Source organism: Sciurus vulgaris (genome assembly GCF_902686455.1).
Source record: "Sciurus vulgaris genome assembly, chromosome: 17".
Taxonomy (NCBI): Eukaryota; Metazoa; Chordata; class Mammalia; order Rodentia; family Sciuridae; genus Sciurus; species Sciurus vulgaris.
This window is the reverse complement of record NC_136478.1, coordinates 47,534,084-47,556,543: the sequence shown is the minus strand read 5'-3', so window position 1 is coordinate 47,556,543 and position 22,460 is coordinate 47,534,084. Positions and strand designations below refer to the sequence as shown.

Genomic DNA, 22,460 nt, shown 5'->3' with positions numbered 1-22,460 from the left:
TCCTGGTTGATACTGATGCTGCTGGTTCTGGGACCACACTTTGAGACCAGCAGCATCAGCACCATCTTGGAACTAGTTAGAAGTATATAATATGAACTAGCCATCCTCCCTTTCTTTAGCAATGAAACTCTGATTTTCATTCAGAGTAAAAACACATCTAGGGGCTGGGGTAGTAGCTCAGTGGTAGAGTGCTTGCCTAGCATGTGCGAGGCACTGGGTTCAATTCTCAGCACCACATATAAATAAATAAATGAAATAAAAGTCCATCAATGAAAAATTTTTTTTTTCAAAAAATGCATCTAACTGAAAGACTATTTCTTAACATCTCTTGCAAATTTGTATTGCTACATGGCTGAGTTCTGGCCTATGAGCTATAAATTAAGTGTTGTGTAGGAATTCCAGAAAAGCTACTTGAAGTCAGAGTCCCTGGGAAGGACTCTGTGCTAGGCAGCCTCTATGATACCAACTCTTGGTATTCAGGCCCTTATGCAATTCCCTCCCCTTCAGTGAGGGTTGGACTTCTGATGCAAGAAGCCAGCCACCAGTGGAGTTGCAAATTGGTGCAGCCACTCTGGAAAGCAGTATGGAGAATCCTCAGAAAACTTGGAATGGACCTACATTTTGACCTAGTTATCCCACTCCTCAGTTTATACCCAAAGGACTTAAAATCAGCAAACTACAGTAACACAGCCACATCAATGTTTACAGCAGCTTAGTTCACAATAGCTAGATTATGGAACCAACCTAGATGCCTTTCAACAGATGAATGGATAAAGAAACTCTGGTACATATACACAATGAAAACTATTTAGCAATAAAGAAGAATAATATCATGGCATTTGCAAATAAGTGGATGGAATTGGAGAAGATCATGCTAAGTGAAATGCCACTTCACACACACACCAAAATGACAGTAATCACTGATTGGTAGAACTGAAAATGGTGGCAAGCTCTTTGAAAAACTGACAGGGCTTTTCTGATATTTCTTTGGCAGGAAAGCTTGACCTCCTGGAGCTGATCTAGGCCCTATAAGTAGGCATAAACCTGAGTTGAATATGTAGTATAAGAGACTATGCTTCAGGGACAACCCCCAGAAGCCAGCCTGACCTTGGACCCTGTTTCCCATGAGTCTAGAAATTTAGTGTAACAATGAATTAGTCTTCTGTAAATGTCCATTTCTCTCTGCATGACTAGCAACATATCAAGTGCTCTGGGAGATATGAATAAAAAAAAAAGTGGTCTCTACCCTCAAGAAGTTTATCATCTAATTGGGGGAGCCAATGCAAAGCAAGATGAGAATTAAAGAATTCCTGGTCCTAGCAGGAAGGACTAGATTCATAGTAAAGAATCTCAATAGAAAAAAATGGGTATGGATTAGAAGAATTCAGAAGAGTCTTGATGGAAGAGGTGATACCTGAGTTGGGACATTTGGTAGGTGTGGGCAAATACTAAAATGGCCCTAAGTTTTTCCCTGCCACCATCAGCCTGTATATTTGATTCTGCCCTGTAACTTGGTATGCACCAGCTCCCTGCCACTGCCATTTTGATTCTGGACTTAACCGTTTGGCTTGCTCTGGACATTGTAATGTTAGAAAACTTGACAAAGCAGGAATCTGGAAAAATGCGCAATGCCACTTTTTTACATCAGCCACCACCAGGGAAATAGGCCCAGGCTAGTCTGCTGGAGACTGAGACAAGCAGGAAACAGCTAATTCACCCCAGTTGCCCTAGAGAAGAACTAACCAGACCAGCCTATAAGCAAATTCAGCCAAGGTGTGTGATTACTGAGTACTTATTGCTCTATGCCATGAAGGTTTTGTGACTGTTTTTATGCAGCATTATTCTGAAAATATGTAACAGATATAATGGGCAAAGAGGTTGGAAGAATGAAATGCTTGAGCATTTCCTGTAGAGACTCTTAGAAAATTACCATTGCATGATATTAATAACTCCTACTTAAAATAAGGTACCCTTGGTTAAACTCATTGGAGAAATCCTGAAGAAATGAAAATAACAGGTTTCTTGATGGAGGACTTCCCAGGGTCTTGACTATGGAATTGTTTGTTGTGCATCTCCAAGAGAAGAAAATTCAGAATGCACAATTTCCCAATTTTTGAACAATCTCATGGAACAAGGGTGCCCCTGAATACATTACAAGGCATATCAATCCCAGAAAGTCATGTGCCATTCCAACTTATAGCACATAAATTGCCAGAGGGCGAGGATATTGTCTTTCTTATCTGGTCCTGGGTCTCAGGACCTAGAGCAGTGTTTGCCACACCATGGGCACTCAACAAATATATGCACAAGGAAGACAAGGAGGAAAGGGGAAAGGGAGAGAAAATGAATATGTTTTTCTTACCCCTGCTCTTGTGTTTCTGCTGTTGCCTCTGTTGACAATCAGTGCCTTGGCCTTATCTACCTGGAGAGTCCCAAGTCTCCTTCAAAGTTGTCATTCCCCTGAAGATGTTTCTGATCCTCTCAAGTCAGGTGCTGCATTCAGAGTGCTAGGAGCTGCATTATTGAGTTCATCTTTCCCACCATGTCAAGCACAGTGCCCACCACACTGTAGGCATATAATGAGTAATCACTGTTTCTTTCAAACAGAGGAAGAAGAGAAAAGGGCAGGGGACAAGGAAGGAAGGATACAAGGAAGAAGAAATGGAGAAAAACAGAGATGGAAGGGGAGGAAGGAGGAATAACAAAAGGGAGAGAAGGAGGTACAAATTAATGACACACACTCAAGGATCATTTCATAACAGCAAATCATTGGTGATAAGATTGGAGAGTTTTCCTAGGAGCAGGTGGTAGAGAGACATGACTATAGGAAAATTCATTCTCTCTTAATTCTACAAGGAGGCAGAGATTAATATTTTATGCAATAAATTGGCATCAGATAAGTTCTCCTCTGGAAAAAAAAAAGAAAAAAAAAGCTCTCCTCTGGAAATTGTTTTTTGTCAACAGGTAAAACACTACTACACTTATGTGTACCAAATCAACTGAATAAAATTTATCATTTACTTAATAGAGGAAATAGTATGTAGCAAAAGAGAAAACAATTTACTCAAGTCCCTCAATCACCTTAAACCAACACAAAGACTTCTGTTGAATGGGGATGTTGTACTCACCTGGGACCTGGTGACCAGAAGCCATCACCCATGAGACTGAGCCATGTGTTTACATGTTAAATATTGAATCAAATCTGCTTTATGTTTATAAAGAGAAGCATGGGTCCCAGGAAGTGTAATCTACAACCAGAGTAGAATTAAATATGTTTTTCTGAAAGCCAAGGATTAATGTTCAATCAAGATTTGGTTATCACTAGCCCTTATGCACGGAATATAAAGTGCTTGTCAAATGCATGAGTTCCATTCTCTAGCAGATGCTGACAGTTTTCTTGCAGCTCTCCTGTATGACAAAATGGAAGAAATGGCTTGTGGCTTTAAGAAAGCTGCCCAGCATCATAGATATCCTAAATGTTCTACACTAAGTAAGAGAAAATCAACACATAACAAGTCTGCCTGTTTTGTACATCTGTAGTCATAACTAATTCAAAGTTGGCTGGAAGCACTAAGCAAGATAAATCTGATTTGTATTGACATTTAATAAGAGGCAAAAAATTCAATCCTGCCCATATCTAAACATGCCCAAAGAATAATGAAAGTGAGACAATTATTCAGAAGCTTCCAGAAATAGAAGAAATGTACTCTGTGTTTGTGTATGCACATGCCTGTGTGCATTGGGATGTGTGGCAGGAGAAGTAAAATAGCTGAGAAGAGAAATTAGTATGAGGCTATTCCAGAGTGTCTGTTGCAGCCAATAAATGGAAGTAAGTAAGGGTGACATTTAGGCACATCCAGGAAGGGATGAAGTAATGGATGAGCATTCACCAAAATAATCTGTATAGTTCCTGACAATTCATGGCTGGAAATTTGGGGACACCCACGTCCCACCAAAAAGATTTTGGAAATGGTCTCAAAGAGATATCTTTGGAATATGACTGGAATTTTAAAAAATTCTGATTGAATTATACTTTTTTTAAAAATATATTAATAGCAGAAAAATGCTCATATTGGGTTCTATAAAGAAGGCTCAGAAAGCAAGAATCATCAGTGTCTCTACAACCAACCAGGAGTGAAGGGGCTCTGCACAGCCCAAATGAGCACTCCACCCCTGAAGTAGCCTGTAAAATGCCCTCCCAGAAATATGCACACCCTAATCCCTGAACCCTGCAGATGTTACCTTATATGACAAAAGTGACTTTGCAGATGTGCTTAAATTAAGGATCTTGAGATGAGATTATCCTGCATTATCCAAGTGGGCTGAGGTTCTATCACATGTATCCTTATAAGAAAGAGGGAGAAGGAGAGCTGACATACAGAGAAGGCTATGAGAAGACAGAAGCAGAGATTAGAGCACCACAAGCTAAGGAGTGCATGGCAGAACTAGAATCCGGAGGAGGCAAGAAATAAGACAGTCCCCTGGAGCCTCCAGAAAGAGTGCAGCCCGGCTAACACCTTGATTTTGGCCTAGCAATACTGATTTTGTACTTATGGTGCCCAGCTCTGTAAGGGAATACATTTCTCTTCTTTTAAGCCAGCCTGGGAAATAGTTACTGCAGTCACTGGGAACTAACACAACCTCCATGTCAAGGTGAGTGCTGCAGGCAACTGGAGCTTGAGGACACACACAATTACGCTCAGGCAATTGACCCTCTTCCTGCCCCTTGACCCTTCATGCCCTGCTGTTGTAGCTCAGATTTCTTATTCTCCAATTAGGATTCTGGATAAAAATCTGGCTGCTTTTGTAGATTTGCCAAAAAGAGAGACCACACCAATAAGGAGACACAAACTTTTTGGTCTGAGCACTTAGGTTTTCCATTGGGAATTCACTTCAGATGTATGTATCAGTCTCTGCTCTGATACAATGACTAGCGGAAGCCTCAAACTTGGGGAGTCTCAATTGTACTAACAGAATAAATATTCTGAGCCAGCAATGTTGAAGTCTCAACATGCAGATTCACAAAGATCTCACTAGCCAACTGATGTTCAGTTTTGGCAGCCAGCCAGTCTTCCCTGATAATACCTCCATCTCCTCTATAAAAATATAGCATTTTTTACATTGGATGAACTCATTTCAGGTAACTTGTAGGTGCATCTTTTGCTCTAAAATATATAAAAAACATTTTGAAAACAGATCCTTTGTGTATTTGTCAAGACTCATTTAGTTGAGTCTCAAATTAACCTAGACATACAAACCAAAAAGGAACATATTTCTTTCCATAACTTGGAGGTTCAAAGAAAAAAGCTCCAGCTTCAGGCATAGTCAGATCTAGGAGTCCATTAATGAGAAATTTGTCCCCTTTCTATCCATCTGTTAATTCTGTCTTCCTTTTGTTGACTTTTAGTCTCTGGTAATCTTTCCTCTGTGGATAGTGAAAGTATCCACTAGAAGTTTAGATGTTTATTTACCCCTATATCTAGCAATCACAAAAACAGATATTTGTCCCAGCAAAAAATTTCTGGAGGAGCTCCAATTGGTCTATTTAGGAGTATAGTTTCATCTTTAACCAATCACTATTGCCAGGAACTTAGTGTCAAATTGTCTACATGGCAAGTTACTTTTAAAATGTTTCCAAATAAACAATGTAAGATATGTATATAAATCAAGTTTGATCTCCACTGTAGGGGTGGTTATATTTGAAATCGTCTAATCAGGAATCAGCACCTTTGCAAGGTCTTAGCAGAAAAAAGTTATCCCACTCTGATCAAGATAATTAAAGGAGGAGTGTGGAGAAGGTAGACAGAAGTCTCAAAGGATGTGTAGTGCTCAGGAGCTAGTGACCACAGACTGTGACCACAGGACTGTGACCACAGATAACAACTGTTACCAAGATGAAGGAAAGGGGCAGTTACCCAAACCCAGCAAAAAAAGGTCATGTAGAGAATGCCATATTGACAGGAGCTGTGACCTTTGTGAGAGTCACAGCCAGGCAATGTAGCCCTGCAGGAATGGGGTTGGGGTAAGAAATACCCTAATCCCACTATCCTCTCATCCCAGACACCAGCTGGGCTCACCATTGGCCAAACCCTCTGGAAGCTGGAGGATACTGGAGCTCTAAGTGTCAGGGAGCAGTTCATAGAGGTGGGCCTCCTGGGCCAGAGAGTAAATGGAGAAAGGTCAATGGTGGCATCTAGGGGCAAACAATATTCAACAGCAGATATGAGAATGTAGTGCTGAAAATCAAAATCTCCACATGGAGTGTTTTCTAATCAACATAAAAGAGTGTTAGGAAATATAGGTGAAATGAGTAATATTTGTAGTAAATAGTTTGGAAAAATGTACAACCACCTCTGCCACACAAGGAACCAGCAAACCCAGCAGTCAAATAATGTAAGTGGCTCTTGAGGCTGGAACCTCACTACTCTGCATTTCTCCCCTTTCAGGAGAGCCCTGTCACCTGGCCCACTTACAGGTCTGGCCCATTCTATTCACAGAATATTTTAGCACCCACCAGAAACTCTCACACAAAATGTTCTTTCAAGTGTCTAGGTAAGAATGGAACATTCCTGAACTGCAGAACAGACTGGTGTGTCTGTGGCCTGCTTGCTAATAAGTACTTATCTATTGGGGGGGTTATTTACTCTAAGACTTGATTGCAATGTAGGATACGACCTAGGAATGGTGTTTTGGGGAAAGGACACATGACTTCCATGAGCAAACTACTAAAGATTCCCAACATCTACCAAGAGAAGCCAACATTTGCTGAAAGGCCAGGTTTGATCATGTTTTCAACCCTGTGGTGAGGAGGAAGGGTCAACTCCAGTCCATCCGGAATGAATTTTTCCATAATCAAAATAAATTGTTGTATAAGTAGGCAGCTGAGCAGAAAGGGATATCAGGTGGACTATAACTCCAACTATCTCAGTTCACTCACTTTCATTTGTGGATTTCATATTCTCAGTTCCAACTATTCCTGAGTCACCCTAAGCACTCATGACACTCAGAATTCATAATTGTTCTAAGCCACAAAATCACATTGCTCATGGTAGAAAGCCAGAAAGCCATGAAAAGTGCTTAGCAAATGAATGAGCCTAGCTGACCACCTGTCAACCACATCTCGGAGCAACTTTGTTCTTTCCTGCATCTACACAGAAAGTTGTAAGTAAGAGGAAAACCTTACTCCCTAGTTCAAACTTCCCTTGGATGACAGTTGATATTGGTGCTGAAAGTGAAAATGTGGCAAGGTCTTTTACAAATAGACTGCAAATAAACTAAATTTAAAAATCATCACTCAGTCTAATATGAGTGAGTTTAAATGTCATAATATGCCTAGAATGCACCCCTCATGGATGAATGTATTCTATATAAATAATATCTACTCAACAGTCATGATCTCTTCTGTTTAAGCTATCTCTTCTTGCAAAAGAAAATATCCACAAACTTAGTGTCTTAAAGTAATGAATATTTTATTTACTCTCAATTCCACAATCTAGCCTGGATTCTACTACACAGTTTTTCTGCTGGTCTTACCAGCAATCACTCATGTGCCTGCAGTTAGCTGGCAGGTTGGCTTGGAAATAGGCCAGCTGAGACATTAGGAAGCTTGGGGACTCTCTCTCTCTCTCTCTCTCTCTCTCTCTCTCTCTCTCTTTCAACCCCCATGTACCCTCAAGACCTTTCTCTTTGTCCTCCTCCCCATTTTTCCTCCTCTCCCTTTTCTCCCTTCACATAAGTCTCCTCACAAATTCTCTTTTGCAGAATAGTCAGACTTTTATGGTGGCTCAAAGTTCCCAAGACCAAACTGACAGAAACTTCCAGGGCTTCTTAAAGCTTAGGCCCTGAATACACACTATTGAATCACAAGTTCAACCCTGATTCAAGGACACACAGGGGCAGAAATATAGAGACACATGTTTCATCAGGGCCATGAATGTAAGAGACTACCATGATGCCTCTAGATTATAGAGGAGTATATTCTCTCAATAAATCCAGATTTATCCCCATTTTATTGATTTATTAAAGAGAGGCTTACAGAGGATAAGGAGCTTTTCCAAAGTCAACCCATTAGACTTAAATCCAAAGACAGTGCTCAATCCACTAATCACAGGACGCCATACTAGTTTCAGAATATGCAATTAAGTTCAGTTCTTGGGAATATATTCACTGGGTGTTTCTGTTGGGTATTCTGTGATAGAAGCGCAATACAAAGATACCCTTTTACTTTCCTTTCTATTCTCTTTGGCTTTCACTCAGTATTACACACAAAATGGCACCCACTTAACAGTTAAGGGTAGGCTTAAACATCCCTACCCTTGGGCTTCACTTGCCTTGGATTCCCCAACCCTCTATGTCCCAGAATTTTGGCTCTGAATATTCCTCAAAGGGGTATGCTGCCATTCCCTACCTTGAGAACCTTTAGTCAACTCCTGACCCAGGGTTAGGGTTAGAATCAAGGAGGTATTGAGACTATGGACTCAGGGCATTAAACCAAAGTGAACTGCCTACACTGGCATTCTTGGAGTGGGAAAGAGTGCCTCAGAGAATATAGTCAGGGACCCATGAGTAGGAGTCCCAACAGAGCCACCAGTGAAGCATTTGTTTTTTTAAAAATAATTGGAAACCCTAAAAAAACTTACCCAGAGAGTTAATCTATCCCACAAATAACTTAAAACACATTGACATAAAGTTTTGACTTTGACGGCTTTTTACAGCAATTTACTGCCAAACCAGTGAGTGCACTGAATGTTCAATTTCATTTCCTGTTTTCCTTGCCCTGGTGCTAAGGTGGTTTGGAGAGAGTCACAACAGAGCAAGAAGAAGAGAGGGCCTACTTAACTCTTGCTTGCTCACATTTCAGGTTCTTCCTTCTCCTAGTTATAGCCCTTGCACCCTGTTTCTTAGGACAGCACAATATTTGTGCCTTCAGTCTGTTACCCAGAGTCCTCATATCCTTAAAACTTCCTTGATGCTACAGCTGAGGCAGGAAGCTATACTAGGACCTCAAGTGGGGAGAGTGGCAGCATAGGAACTCTTTTGAGGAACATTGATAGTCTCCACCTTGGGACCTGGAGAAGTGGAGAATAAGAAACTGTGGATGCCTACAGTCTCTAAGTGGGTGCCATTTTGTGTGTGTATATGAGATGATTTAAAGATGAGGGAAAATTGTCAGTCTTAATTCTCCAAAGTCTATAATTTACATCAGAGTGAAAAGAGAAAAGCATAAAAGTTGCTTCAGTGACAATTTAAGTGATCTGTTTACCATTTTAGCTAAATCACTACTCAATACAATAACAATTACACATATATCATTAAAAATATGTACTGTTGGTATGGTTTTAAGTTTTATTTGATAGTAATTCATTAGACCTACTCTATGAACAATATGTGAAGATTCATTTTCTCATTTTATAATTAGGTCATGAATTTTCAGTCTTTAATTTTTTCCTCATAAAATATAGTCATGACTGACAACAATTAAAGAAAATGTTAACTGTTACACAAATCATAATATTGCTTTTTCTCTATTTAATTTTTATTAAAAATTCTATGATTTCTGACTTAAATAAGTCAATGATCCTTGGCTGTTGTATCATGAAATATTTGTGTTTTTCTGCCAGACACAATTTAGCTTACATACATCCAACATCTTTCATTTTTTAGAATCAAGACCATAAAAGGAAAATGTGATAGAACAGTGCACCTTCATGTTTTATCAACATGTAATTTTTAAAACTTACCTGAGCTTTATTGCTGGACATTGGGGAAGCCATATATGGGAGCAAGTGAAATTCCAGTTGGTGAGGTATTGGAGTACCCAGCTCCAATGAGAGAGTTTCTTTTCAGTTCTTTTCAATGAGGACTATATCTCACAAGATGCTAAGGGCCAAAGGATGGGTAAGATTTCCTCTACTAGCAGGCAAGCATCTCCAAATGGAAATAAAAATAGCATGGGTAGGTTTACCCTTCCACTTGCTTCCAAAAAGACACATGCTGCAATTTGATCTAAGAAAACTGGTGATTTGCCTATTTTATGATTTTTTTTTTTTTTTGGAAGGATAGAAGAAGTCTTCAATAGTTTGAAATAGGTGAAGGCAGTAGATCTCCTCACCAACAACCTCACTACAGGTAGTGTATTAGAAGGAATTATCACTGCAAATGTGGTGGTGCACACCTGTAATCCCAGCAGCTTGGGAGGCTGAGGCAGGAGGATCACAAATTCAGAGATAGTCTCGGCAATTTAGCAAGACCTTGTCTCTAAATTAAAAAAAATGAAAAGGACTGGGAATGTGCCTCAGTGGTTAAGTGCCCCTGGGATCAATCCCTGGTACAAAAAAAGAAAAAAAGAAGAACAATGAGAGGCAAGGATCAGACCAGATTCTGACACTTTTATAAACAGTCTTACAAGGAGAAAACTACATGGCCATGCAGTTTGTCATGAAAATTCAATGAAGTTCTGTTGTGATCCTTGAGCTGCTCCTACTATATCTTGCATGAAAGGTTAGGTACATGTACAATATTGGAACTGTCAAATTTATCAAACCTTCTAGATAGTATCAGATAACATATAATAAATTGTTAAACAATGGCTCAGCCTAGAATCCTGAGTCTAGAGGGTCATTTTAAAGGGCTAGGGGCAATTGGCCTCACTAGATTCTTATACCCCTATTATGCAAAGGCAGGATTTCATAGATAATTCTAGCTAATGTATTCTTCTGGATATCACTCATTTCACCAATGAAAAATCATTTCTAACATCCATAAGACTAATTAACAAAACTGTGATATTGATTTGAGATTAAAATACTTGAAGGCTTATAGTAGGTGCTTTGGGAATGCTGGTTTCTGATTAAAGTTTTGGAGAGCTAATAATAATCCCTGGGATGAATATACACAATTAGACTTCAAATGTTAACCACCCCTAAGGTATAGGTTAAAAGTAACATGAAAAAAAGTCATATTATCTTTGCTGGACTACTTTAAAGTAAATTACATCACAGCAACCACATGCTACGAGGTATAATGTTATAGCAATGCCTGTAATAGAAGGTATATTTTAAGATTTTTATATGGTTTACATGTACAAGCTTTTGTCAAAATGAATGTCTTTGACATCGAATTCTATTCTTGGCTTTCAGTTTTAAAAACTAGCCAAAAATAAGCATTTGTTTAATCCTAAATTATTTTTATTTATTATGTACATATAAAGAATGCAAGGATTTGGTCTTCCATCCAAGATGAAAGGACAAGACTTTACTCCTAGCCACAAAGAAATAAAAACCAGGACAAAATATGCAAAATAATGAGTTTTCTGCTTCATACATTAAAAAAAAAAAAAAATGCAGGGCAGTGTTCTCTAAGGAATCCTGTTAGGTTGGTCTGCATGGCGTCATCCTTACCTTGATGTTTCTTTTTAGTAATTTCTGTCCACTGACCCCTGCTCTGCTCCTTAGTTCTAGATTTTTACTTTTTCTTTTACATTCAGAGGTGAAAGCAATCTGTGTTTCCTACTGAAAAAAATCCCATGTGATGACCCCCACATCAATAGTTCCCTGGAATAAAGCCTACCTAACCTCCCTTAAAAAATGAATGCCTTTGAGTTAGGCTTAAAATGTGACATTTGATAGAACTGCCACATGGTTCAGTAATTCTACTACTGAGTATATAATCAAAAAAAGTGAAAATTAGGGACTCAAGAGATTTGCACACCCCTGTTCATAGCTGCATTATTAACAATGGCTAAACTGTGGAAGAAACCTAAGTCCATCAGCAGATAAATGGATAAGCAGAATGTATATTCATACAATATTATTTAACTTTGAAAATGAAGGTTAAAAATGCAACACAAGCTACAACATGGATGAAGTTTTAGGACATTATGCTAAGTGAAGTAAGTTAATTGCAAAGGACAATTATTGTATAGTTCCACTTACATCGAGGTACCTAGGTTAGTCAAAATCATAGACAGAAAGTAGAATGGTGGTGGGCAGAAGATGAGGGGGAGGGAAAATGGATAGTTTGTTGTTTCTTTCATGGATATAAATATTTCAATTTGCAAGATGAAAAGAGTTCTGGAAATCAATGTTTGAAAACAAAATAAATATACTTACTATCATTGAACTATACATTTAAAATAGTTAAGACAGTAATTTTATATCATGTGTATTTACCACAATAAAATAATTGAAGTAAAGAACCTCATCTGCTACTCTCTTGCTACTTGTGACTCATCATGAGGCCAACATTATCTGGATTTCTGGCCCTCTGTCATTACCCTGAAGCTCCAGAAAGAGTCCGCTGGTAAGATAGGTATTATGGTAGCAGTCCAAAGGTCTTACAGCAGCAAAGTGAGCACTTGGCTTTGGAAGTGATGAGATAGAAAATCAGAATAGCAGAGGCAAAGCAACCTGGATAGGGCAAGCAAGCCAGCTCCAGAGTAACATTTAAAGTGATACTTGCTCTCAAATGACAACTCTGCATTTGAAAGACCTGGGAGTGAGTGCATTCTTAAGTTAATACCCAAAGCAACTTTCTTGTCTCCTTCTGCTTCCATCCAGTTGTGCACAAGAGGCCTTGTCTTCCTTGTTTTCAAAGTAAGGAACTTGAATTACATCCTGAGGGCTATAAGAAAGCTTTGAGCCAACCTGAGCAAAAGCAATCGTGTTTGAAAGCTGATTCTTGCTGCTTTGTCGAGAACAAACTGGAAGGAAGGAAGACTGAAGGCAAGGAGATGAATTCAAGCAAGAGGTTATAAAAGCCTGCTTTAAGGCAGTAGCTGTGGGACTGGAGAGTACTGAGTGCTTAAAAAGCTGTTGAGGTGACAGGATTGAAAGTGTGTTGACTAATTCAGTGTGGTGGTGACAAAGGACAAGGCTCAACATGACCTTGGCAACTGAGTAATCTGATGATGCTGTTTATCAAGAAGGAATACAGGAAGATTAGCTGTGCAGGGAAGACAGTATATCTCATTTTTGGCACATAGTTTGAGGTACATGGTTTATATCCAATTATCTATATCTTATAAATAATTAGACATAAGAATCTTGAGTGCCAAAGGACAGATGTAGGGATGGAGGGATAATGTTTAAATCCAGAGGTGTGAATAAACCACTGTACAGAGACAATGGAATGATCAGAGATAAGACTAAGTTCACAGCAACATCTAAAGCAAAGGTTTCTAAACAGGGGAGATTGTGCCCACCAGGGGACACTACACAATTTCTGGAAACATTTCTGGTTATAACTGGAGAGAGTGCTACTAGGATCAAGTGGGTAATGGCCAGGGTAATGGCCTGCAATGGAGAATTACCCTATCCAAAGTGTCAGCTATGCCAAGGATGACAAACCCTGGTCAAAGGATATCATGAGAGGCCTTGACACTTGTCTTCTTGAAATCTAGATGGGCTGTTTCTAATATATGTCTGATTATTTAAAATCCTAGTTACCCTTTCAAAGAAAGAAATGAGATCCTCTGTTCCTGGAGAATCAGTCCTTATCCTTCTCTTTTCAGAATTCCCAGAGAGTGGGTTTTCCATTCTCCCTCTCAATTTTCATCCCTTGTTCTGCTCTAAGGGAAGAGGAAAGGGTAATTGGGAGTGGTGTTAGCCTAATCTGGCCATGTTTACCACTGGACAGGGCCACCATGCCTGTGATATAACAGCACAGCAGCACATTGTCTCTCCTATTACCTGCCAGCTGGATTGGACAGGAAGGCCAGGGTGTGCCTCTGCTGCCAGCTGTTATGAAGAAGGTCACCCAATAGTGTTTTCCCATTTTTCTTTCCCTTGAACTGGCTAAGAGTCAGGTGCAGGGGCTCTTTCAGCTCTTGCCCACTTTGTCACTCTTTTTCTATGGATAAGGAATACCAAACGAGGTGTTCCCTTGTTGCTGTCCCTTCATTGTCTGTCACTCTCTGTCCAACCTGTTCAATCACAGGAGAGTGAGAGTTAAGGAGAAATAAGACACCAACGGACAGGTAGAAAATGTAAAACAATGAACTGACACTGTTTCTTAGAGACATAGCCAGTCACTTACCCACACAAGACATCTCTGGACAGACCATGCCATAAAGTAGAGTCTGAGAATAGTTCATGGAAGGTAGGGATGGAGTATATATCTGCTGATTAACTCCTGCCTCCTGTTTCCCATAGTTCAAAGTTCACCCCATGCAGATTTAATTCACACTCATTTTTCTGTTGCATCACCTGAGTTTCCTGAAAGTCACTGGGAAAACTAGATTACACACCCTATGCTTGTGTTTGCATTGGGGAATGACAAGAGGAACCAAGAGTCTGGGCCTCAGTCTCAAGGATCTTTTGGGCCCACATGGAGATTACTGCAACACAAATGGCAACAGATCCAGGAGACAAAGAAGCTGAGAGAGTCTGAGAAGGCAGGTAAGATGGTCTGATATGAAATGAGCCTGCATACACCACTGGCTAAAACTTAGAAGGGAGAGGAAACCCCATTCCTAAAGCCTGCTGCTCAGTCGTCCCTCCGAAGTCTCCGCTATTCCCGTCTCCATGGGGGTCGCAGACCCGGGCGCCGCAGTAGGCTCCGCCCGAGGCCCGGCGGACCCCTGCGGCTCGGCCAGGCCCCCGGGGGGCGAGGCCCGCGGAGGTTCCTTCTTGCGGGGAGTGGGTTTCCCCCACCCGGCAGCCCGGGGCCCGACCTCCTCAGGGCCCGACAGGCACGCGGGCGGCGCCGACCCCTCGGAGCCATTCTCGCGCCGCCGGCCGCCCCGCGCCCCGCGCCCGCCTCCGTCCCGGCCGCCCGCCGCGGCGGCCTTCTTGCGGACAACATCTCAGGCCGCCGGGCCGCCCAAGGCACCCGAGCCGCTGGGTCTGTGGCTCCGGGGGTCCCGAGCCGCCGGCCGCGCCTCACACTCCCCAAGCGCCTCCAGCCGCCGCCGCGTACGCACCGGAATAAGGATTTATTAAACACCGACTGGATGCCGGGCACTTATCACAGGTTTTCTGGTGTGTTGGCTAAACAAGGAAAAGAAAGAAGGGAAAACTGAGGAAGGATAAGAACGTTTGTACCAATTTACTCTCCCCACCAGTGGTGACTATCGCTGCCTGTTTCCCCTAGTGTGGATTTATTTCAAAAGAACTCACTATTTTTATATCATCTGTACAGCAAATCTGCTATTGGGAAACCTTAGATGATGAGCTAGTTCTTCCAGTTTTAAGCTCAAACCTTTTCATTTTAACCAGTTCACATGGACGAATCTCAAGCATTATGCTTAGTAAAAGAAGCCAGACTTAAAGGGCGCTATATGTAGTTACACAACTGTATATTCTCCTCTATATTCATAAAATTATACACCTAAAAGTGTGAATTTTACATATAAATTATGCTTCAATGAACCCATTTTTAAATTTTTTAAATTAATTCAGATTGAAATCTTTTGGAATTTTATTACACACCATCTTGAATTTTCTACATCTACACATAATCTTTATTGTTTTGAGATTTGAAAAGAATATGAATTCTAATAATTGTTCTCTTCCATATAAAATTGGTTCTATTTTCCCTACATGAAATGATCCCAACTCACTTGCCTATTTTAGTCTTCATATCTGCTTTATCAATTTTCTTCCCCCACCCCCACCCCTGTTCCTGTGACCTCTCAACAACCATTCCCTCTGTGAATGCACTTTTCCAAAATGACACTAACTAGCTGCTTCTAATCTGCTGTGAACTGTTGTGGATAGGAATGAAGGCAGATAACCTTCATGATAAGAATAGTGTGCTAATTATAAATAAACTCTGAAGACCGGACCAGAAAGCATTCCTAGTAGAAGGGGCATCTGCGTTTTTGCAAGGATTGGGTGATATCTAGCTTAGCTAGTCAGAGCTCTGTTTTATTTATTTATTAATTCTGCACTAAGTTCCTGAAAGGTCAGGTTGCTACATCACTGCATTCATTTGAGATGAGGTGTCATTATAATATTTTATTCATACCCACAGTCATATATGCATATTTTTACATCAAAAACTATTTAGGCAACAAGGAAAAAGGAAGAAACCAAAATAAATCTTCCATTCTGGATAATTCAGAGTAGGTATAGCATGGTATACTATAGAGTTTAATAATCAAAGTGCCCTCAAAGGGGGAATAGACACACGCACACACACAAATTTCTTAAGTTAGACTAAAAGGGTTTGGATCACTGCCCATAGGATAAGGTCATATTTGAGTCAACCAACTGATAATGCCAGGAGAGCATTTCAAAGAAGCACAAACAGTAAAGACTGTTTTCTAACTATTTTTCAAACAGAGAATTTGATTAACCTTTTTTCTAAGAGAATCAGTTATATGAATATGCTGCTGTATGTGTGATGTGACAATTTAAAATCTTAATAAAAATAAGATGATTTCTATACTCACAAGTCTAGACAAAAGTTTGTTAATTCATTCTTAGAGGCTGTAGTAATTAGTGAAATATTTAAAGTGACAGGAAATTGTAATGAAGCTTTCAAATTTTCACATAAAATGGCATCATGACTTAGAACAGGGAATTTTGAGTCTTGGCTTCTCTTTTCTGTGCTAAAATCTGCATGGTTGAGTTTGCCGATGACATTAGTTACATCCGTCAGATGTCCTCGTTTTACAGCTCTCTGCCCAATAATTGCTGTCATTTTCAGAAAGTTTTTGTAAAAAGGAACACATTTATTTCAGATTTATAATTTTCTGTTTTTGAGCTCCTATTTTGTGTCAGGCACTGTGTAGGCACTTTTAATCCTCAAAAGTATTAAAAGGTACTAATATTTTCTTCATTTCAAAACAGCAGAATCTAAGGCTCAAGAGGCTTCAGTAGGTTTCTCAAAAAGACACCAAGTTAGCTGGGCAGGATAGCATATACCTGCAATTCCAGCAAGCTGAGAGGCTGAGGTGAGAAGATCACAAATTTGAGGCCAGCCTCAGCAACTTAGCAAGACCTATCTCAAAATAAAATAAAAAGGACTGGGAATGTAGGTCTGTGGTAGAGTAATCTAGGTGCAATCCCCATCCCCAGTACCAAAAAATATATATTTTTCAGTGTATGAGTACCAGTTCAACAATCCCTATTCATTAGTGGATATTATCAGGGAAAAAAAAAAGATTTTTTAAAATAAAAGACACAAAGTTGGTAAATTTGGAGCTAATAAATCTGATGATGCACACTAATGCCCTTGAGCCCATTGATATTACTTTTTCTAAAACAGGTATCCATTTCCTTTCGATTATTGTAGCAAAGTCTACTAATTCTTTATTAATTCAAAATTAATTTTACCTCTTGTGCCTCTGCTCATCTGAATTATGCTTTCACCATTTTATTTGGGCCAACAAAATATTTTTAGTAAACATGACACCCAAACCACTATTTCCAGGAATTTATAATTCTCTATAATGTGACAAGTCCTTCAAAATATTCCTTTCATTATAAAGAGATCAGCTTTACCTTTTCAAGTATAAAGATAGCCACCTCAAGGCTCTCAACTTTATAAAACTTGCCAGAAGAAGATTGATTTAAGGTAATCATTTTATGAAATATTGAGGAATCCTCCTCCCATGCATCAGTTGTAATGATCATCAAATCTTGAAATGAAACCAACTTGGCTATTTTACATGATTAAAAAAAAACCTAAGTAATAGGAACACAATACTTTGCTTCATCTTTTAAAAATTATTTTTAGTTGTAGATGGACACAGTACATTTATTTTATTTATTTTTATGTGATGCTGAGGATCAAACCCAGTGCCACATACATGTGAGGCAAACTCTCAACCCCTGAGCCACAACTCCTGTACTTTGCTTCATCTTTTTATGCTTTTATATAGTTTTTTTAATTATTGGCTCTACCTCTCTATTCAAGTAATTACAGAGAGATAGAGCTTTGTGGAATTTTTGCAAAAGAGGAAAAAAAGAGAAAACAATAGAAAGAAAACTAGGCATGGTGGCAGTCGCCTATTATCCCAGCAGCTTGGGAGGCTGAAGCAGGAGGATCACAAGTTCAAACCCAGACTCAGCAATGGCAAGGCACTAAGCAACTCAGACCCTGTGTATAAATAAAATACAAAATAGGGCTGGGGATATGGCTTAGTGATTGAGTGTTCTCTGAGTTCAATTCCCAGTACCCACATCCACTGCCAAAAAGAAAAAAAAGAAAGAAAAACAGGCCCAGAGAGCTAGGCTTGGCCTCGTAAGTGGATAAGGGAGACAGTCCTAAAATTGTTCTCCAGTTCTTTCTCCTGCTCCATGCAGTCTTGGACTGACCTCATTCCTATTTGTTTTCTTCTGAAACCTGAATTTCATAAGTCTTCCCATCTAACAGCTCAAAGAAAACTGTGTCCACCATTCCCCTAGCAGAAGTGTCTTTCAAAGTTCTAATTGGTACCTATTTGCTTCTTCTAATGACACTTGAGCACTGCCCTGCTCATGTTATCTTTCTGGATCATCAGATAATAAACTGAGTCACCTCTGTGTTCCATGTGACTAGGACATCCAGTTGCTAATCAAAGAAAAATTCTGTGAAAGGCAGGGAAGTAATTCTGGGGCAACAAGTCAGAGGACAGTATATCAGTTCTTTTGTTATAAACCTGGTTATACCTATCATGTCAAGGCAACCCATCCCACTGCAAAACTTCAGAAGGAAAGGACAGATGAGAACTCCCTGTAACTTTTACTAGTCTTGTTTGAAGACAAGTATATGTATATATATACATCAATGTGTATATATATATGTGTGTGTGAGTGTGAGTGTGTATGTATATATACACATACATACATATAATATATATGGGGGGAGAAAATGAGAGGAAGAAGAGTGAATTACTGTGTAGCACAAGAGGAAGTTAAAAGCAGAACATCCAGTCCAAATTTTCAGCACTCCCCGATAAAGAGTTGGCTCTCTTCCTCTACTGAAGCAGGAAGACTGCTGCAATCAGTTGGCCACCTGTGAAATATTGCCCCATGCCAGGTTTTCATCAGGAAAAACAAAGACAAGCCAAATTTCCTCATGTATAAAACACAATACATATCTCAGAGTGTTGTGAGAATTTTGTGATATAACAAATGTGAACATGCCCTAGCACAGGCCTGACATGTAGAAAGTACTTCTGGAATATTACAACATATGGTAGACTTGGAACTCACCACCCAAGATGCCTTCAGAGGAAAGCTCGTTGCTTCCACTGTGGGGAGTGCTGTCAATAGGTAGCCTTCAGCTTTCAGCCTCTCTAGGAACACCCTCAGTGGCACAGAGACTCTTGGGCTGCAAGGCACACCCTTTCCAGGACAGGAGGTATGAAGTCCTAACCATTCAGGCCCAACACAGGACAGCTTTAATGGGTCATTTTAGTCACACAGCTCCCTCTGAGGTTGGCCTAAACTGTCACTGGGTCCCCTTCACAGGTCAATTTCTCTCTCTGGTCACTCCTGTTTCTGTCTCCTCCCTTCCACACATGTTGACCCCAAGAGTATATTTAATAAACATCTAAATTCTGTCTCCTAGCCTGCTCCCCAGGGAACCCAACCTGCAATAAGAGAATACAGAAATAAATAAATGGTTAGAATTTGAAGTTTAAAACCATTTGTAGCTCTGGTTGGTACTAATACAATTTATTGAAACCTATTTATTAAAAGACAGAAAAAAAAATGAGCAGTTCAGGTCATACTGGAGCACACCTCTATTCCCAGTGACTGTGGGAGCTGAGGCAAAAGGATCACAAGTTCTAGGCCAGCCTCAACAATTAGCAAGACACTCAGAAACTTAGTAAGACCCTGTCTCAAAATTTAAAAAAAAAATCTGGAAATGTAGCTCAGTGGTACAGCACCCCTGCATTCAATTAGGAGGAGGGGGAGGGGGAATGCAGAACAACTTTCAAAAACTAACTCAAGTTAGTACTACTTGGTAAATGGCACAAGGAAGTTAGGTATTGGAAGAACTAATTGTAGCAAAACACCCAGACATAAACTTCATGTGTCTACAAATTAATTTTCAGATATATTTGAGAGTTAAATGCATCTTCTCAAAAATATAGAAGGATACATGGGCATTTAGTTGATTTCTGCCTCTTGTGACATTTTTAAAATAATTTTTACATGGTTGCTAAATTTAAATTTTTAAATTTTTAAATTTTGAGAAAGGTTCTCACTACATTGTTCAAAACATTGCTAAATTGCTGAGGCTGGCCTCTAACTTACAATCCTCCTATTGTAGCCTCCTGAGGCACTGGAATTACAGGCATGTGCTACCATGCCTGGCTTAAATTTTAATTTTTAATATTTTTAGAAACATAAAAGTACAAAATAACTAAATTTTCTAACTCTATTACCCAGAATTAGCAACTTTAATATTAACAAATCAGTATTTTTTAATATTTGCTTACACTCATTTGTTAAAATTCACATAAATAATATTTTATCAGCTTGAGTGCTTGGCTGAAAGTAAGCAGAAGAATTTATGGGTTATTAGATCATTAGCATATAAAATGGAAGAATGGAGATAGTCTTCTAAGACAGGCACATGCAAAGGCAACCAGACCATAGGAGGCATGGCAAGTTATGGCACAGGAACAGTCTTATTAGGTGCCACCACTGGTCCAACCCCCTCTGCACATTGAACATCATGCTTCTGGACTCTCAATATGATTATTTCAACTATGAGTAATTTTTCAACTTTTTGTGAGACTTGACATCACCCTCTCAAGATTCAAAGTCCCTTCAAATGGCCTAGGTCACCCTTTAGCCATGAAAACCAGGGAGAGAGTATTTTTGATCCCCTTAGAGAAGCAAGGCACTGTCACAAACAAAAACAAAAACAAAAACAAAAACAAAAAAACAAAGACAAAATAGGTGCCAGTTATGAAACTATTTTTCCTCAATCTCAATCTCCTGTATGTCACTTTGTGATGCTGAGGCTGAAACTCTATAACCACATTTCTCCTTCATCACCTGTTCCCTATATTGACTGTGCCAATAGAAGACTGGAAGGCTGGGGAAGATACAAAGATAAATGCTTCTTTCTATTTACCTATATGCCTTTTAGCATTACTTTACCAATGCTTCCTTACCCCAGCAGTGATGATTCATGCCATTAGTAGCAGTTGATTACAAATTACAAATCTTTCTAACACTCCCCGAACCAGTTTATGCTCCCTTGAGCTCAAAACAACCAGTACCACCAATCAGCCCTTGCCCTCCTCAGATGTTCTAGTCCACGCCCCATGAGGCCCCTCCCACAAGTCTCTTAGTTTTCAAAATTCCGAACTTTTCCCTTTGTTTTTCCATCCCTAGGGGTCATAATCTTTGATGTCTCCTTTTTGCTTTCAGTTCTCTGTACCTAGTTAACAATTCTTTAAATTAAACCCCTTCTGTTAAAATTACTCATGTGCTGTCTGTTTCAGGTTGTTTAGGGATTCCGCTAAAATAGAGTATTTGAAAGTTGAGTATACCTCCCCAAAAAACAAATGGTACAGTATCATCCTGTTTCTTGACTAAGTATTGAATATTTGAGATACATCCATGTTGATATCTATCCAAATATTTTATCATTTTTCTATAAACTATTTCATTGTGTGAAACATGATTTATTTATTGAGGTACATTGATGTTTCTAATTTTTCACTGTTAAAAACAATGCTGCAAGAAGAGATTAAGGAGAATAACTGTACGTTCATTAAATGGTTGTAGAAAATATATTTGACAAAATTGAATACACTTTTATGATAAAATCTCTCAGCAATCTAGAAATAGAAAAGAATTTCCTTAACCTGATAAAGTATATCTATGAAAAACCTACAGTTCACATCAAACTTAATGGGGGAAACTGAATGTTTACCCCACAAGGGTCCAGGCTAAGGGAAGGACATCTAATCTCATCACTTCTATCCAACTTCATAGTAAAGCTCCTAACTTGTGAAATAAATCAATAAAATTGAATAAAATGCAAACTGGCGACGAAAAATAAAACTGCCTTAATTTACAGATGACATGATCAAATGTGTGGAAAATTGGCTGCATGGTCAATATACAAATTTAGTTGTATGCCAACAATGGACAATTGGCAATTTAAGTTAAAAATCATTACCATTTCCAACAGCATCAAAATGTGAAATACTTAGGAATAAATTTAACAAATTCGTGCAATGAATATACACTGATTGGTTATCAATATTAAATTGGTTATTAATATTAAATTGGTTATCAATATTAAATATGACCTAAATAAATGGGAAAATACACCATTTTCATGGATTTAGAAACTCAATCTTTTTAATGTGCAATTCTCCCCGCATTGATCTATTCATTTGTAATCATGATCAAAATCCCAGCAAGCTTTTTTTTCCCAGAAATTGAAAAACTGATTATAAAAATTATGCAGAAATCAAAAGGACAGTATAACTACAACTGTACCAAAAAATAAGAACAAGAGTTATACAAATTATATTACCTGATTTCAAGACTTACTTA

The 22,460-nt window shown here is 39.1% G+C and overlaps 1 long non-coding RNA gene across 2 annotated transcripts in view; it reads left to right on the top strand.

Moving 5' to 3' along the window:
* The first annotated feature begins 971 nt into the window (after nt 1–971).
* LOC306649202 overlaps nt 972–22,460 on the top strand; it is a 38,450-nt gene continuing 16,961 nt past the window's right edge. Inside the window, exon 1 of one of the 2 annotated variants that reach the window (XR_013760604.1) lies at nt 972–2,720. This is a non-coding gene — a long non-coding RNA (uncharacterized lncRNA). Of the gene's footprint in view, nt 2,721–11,331; nt 12,301–22,460 lie in introns of those variants that run through there. The other variant, XR_013760605.1, reaches the window with a different exon arrangement.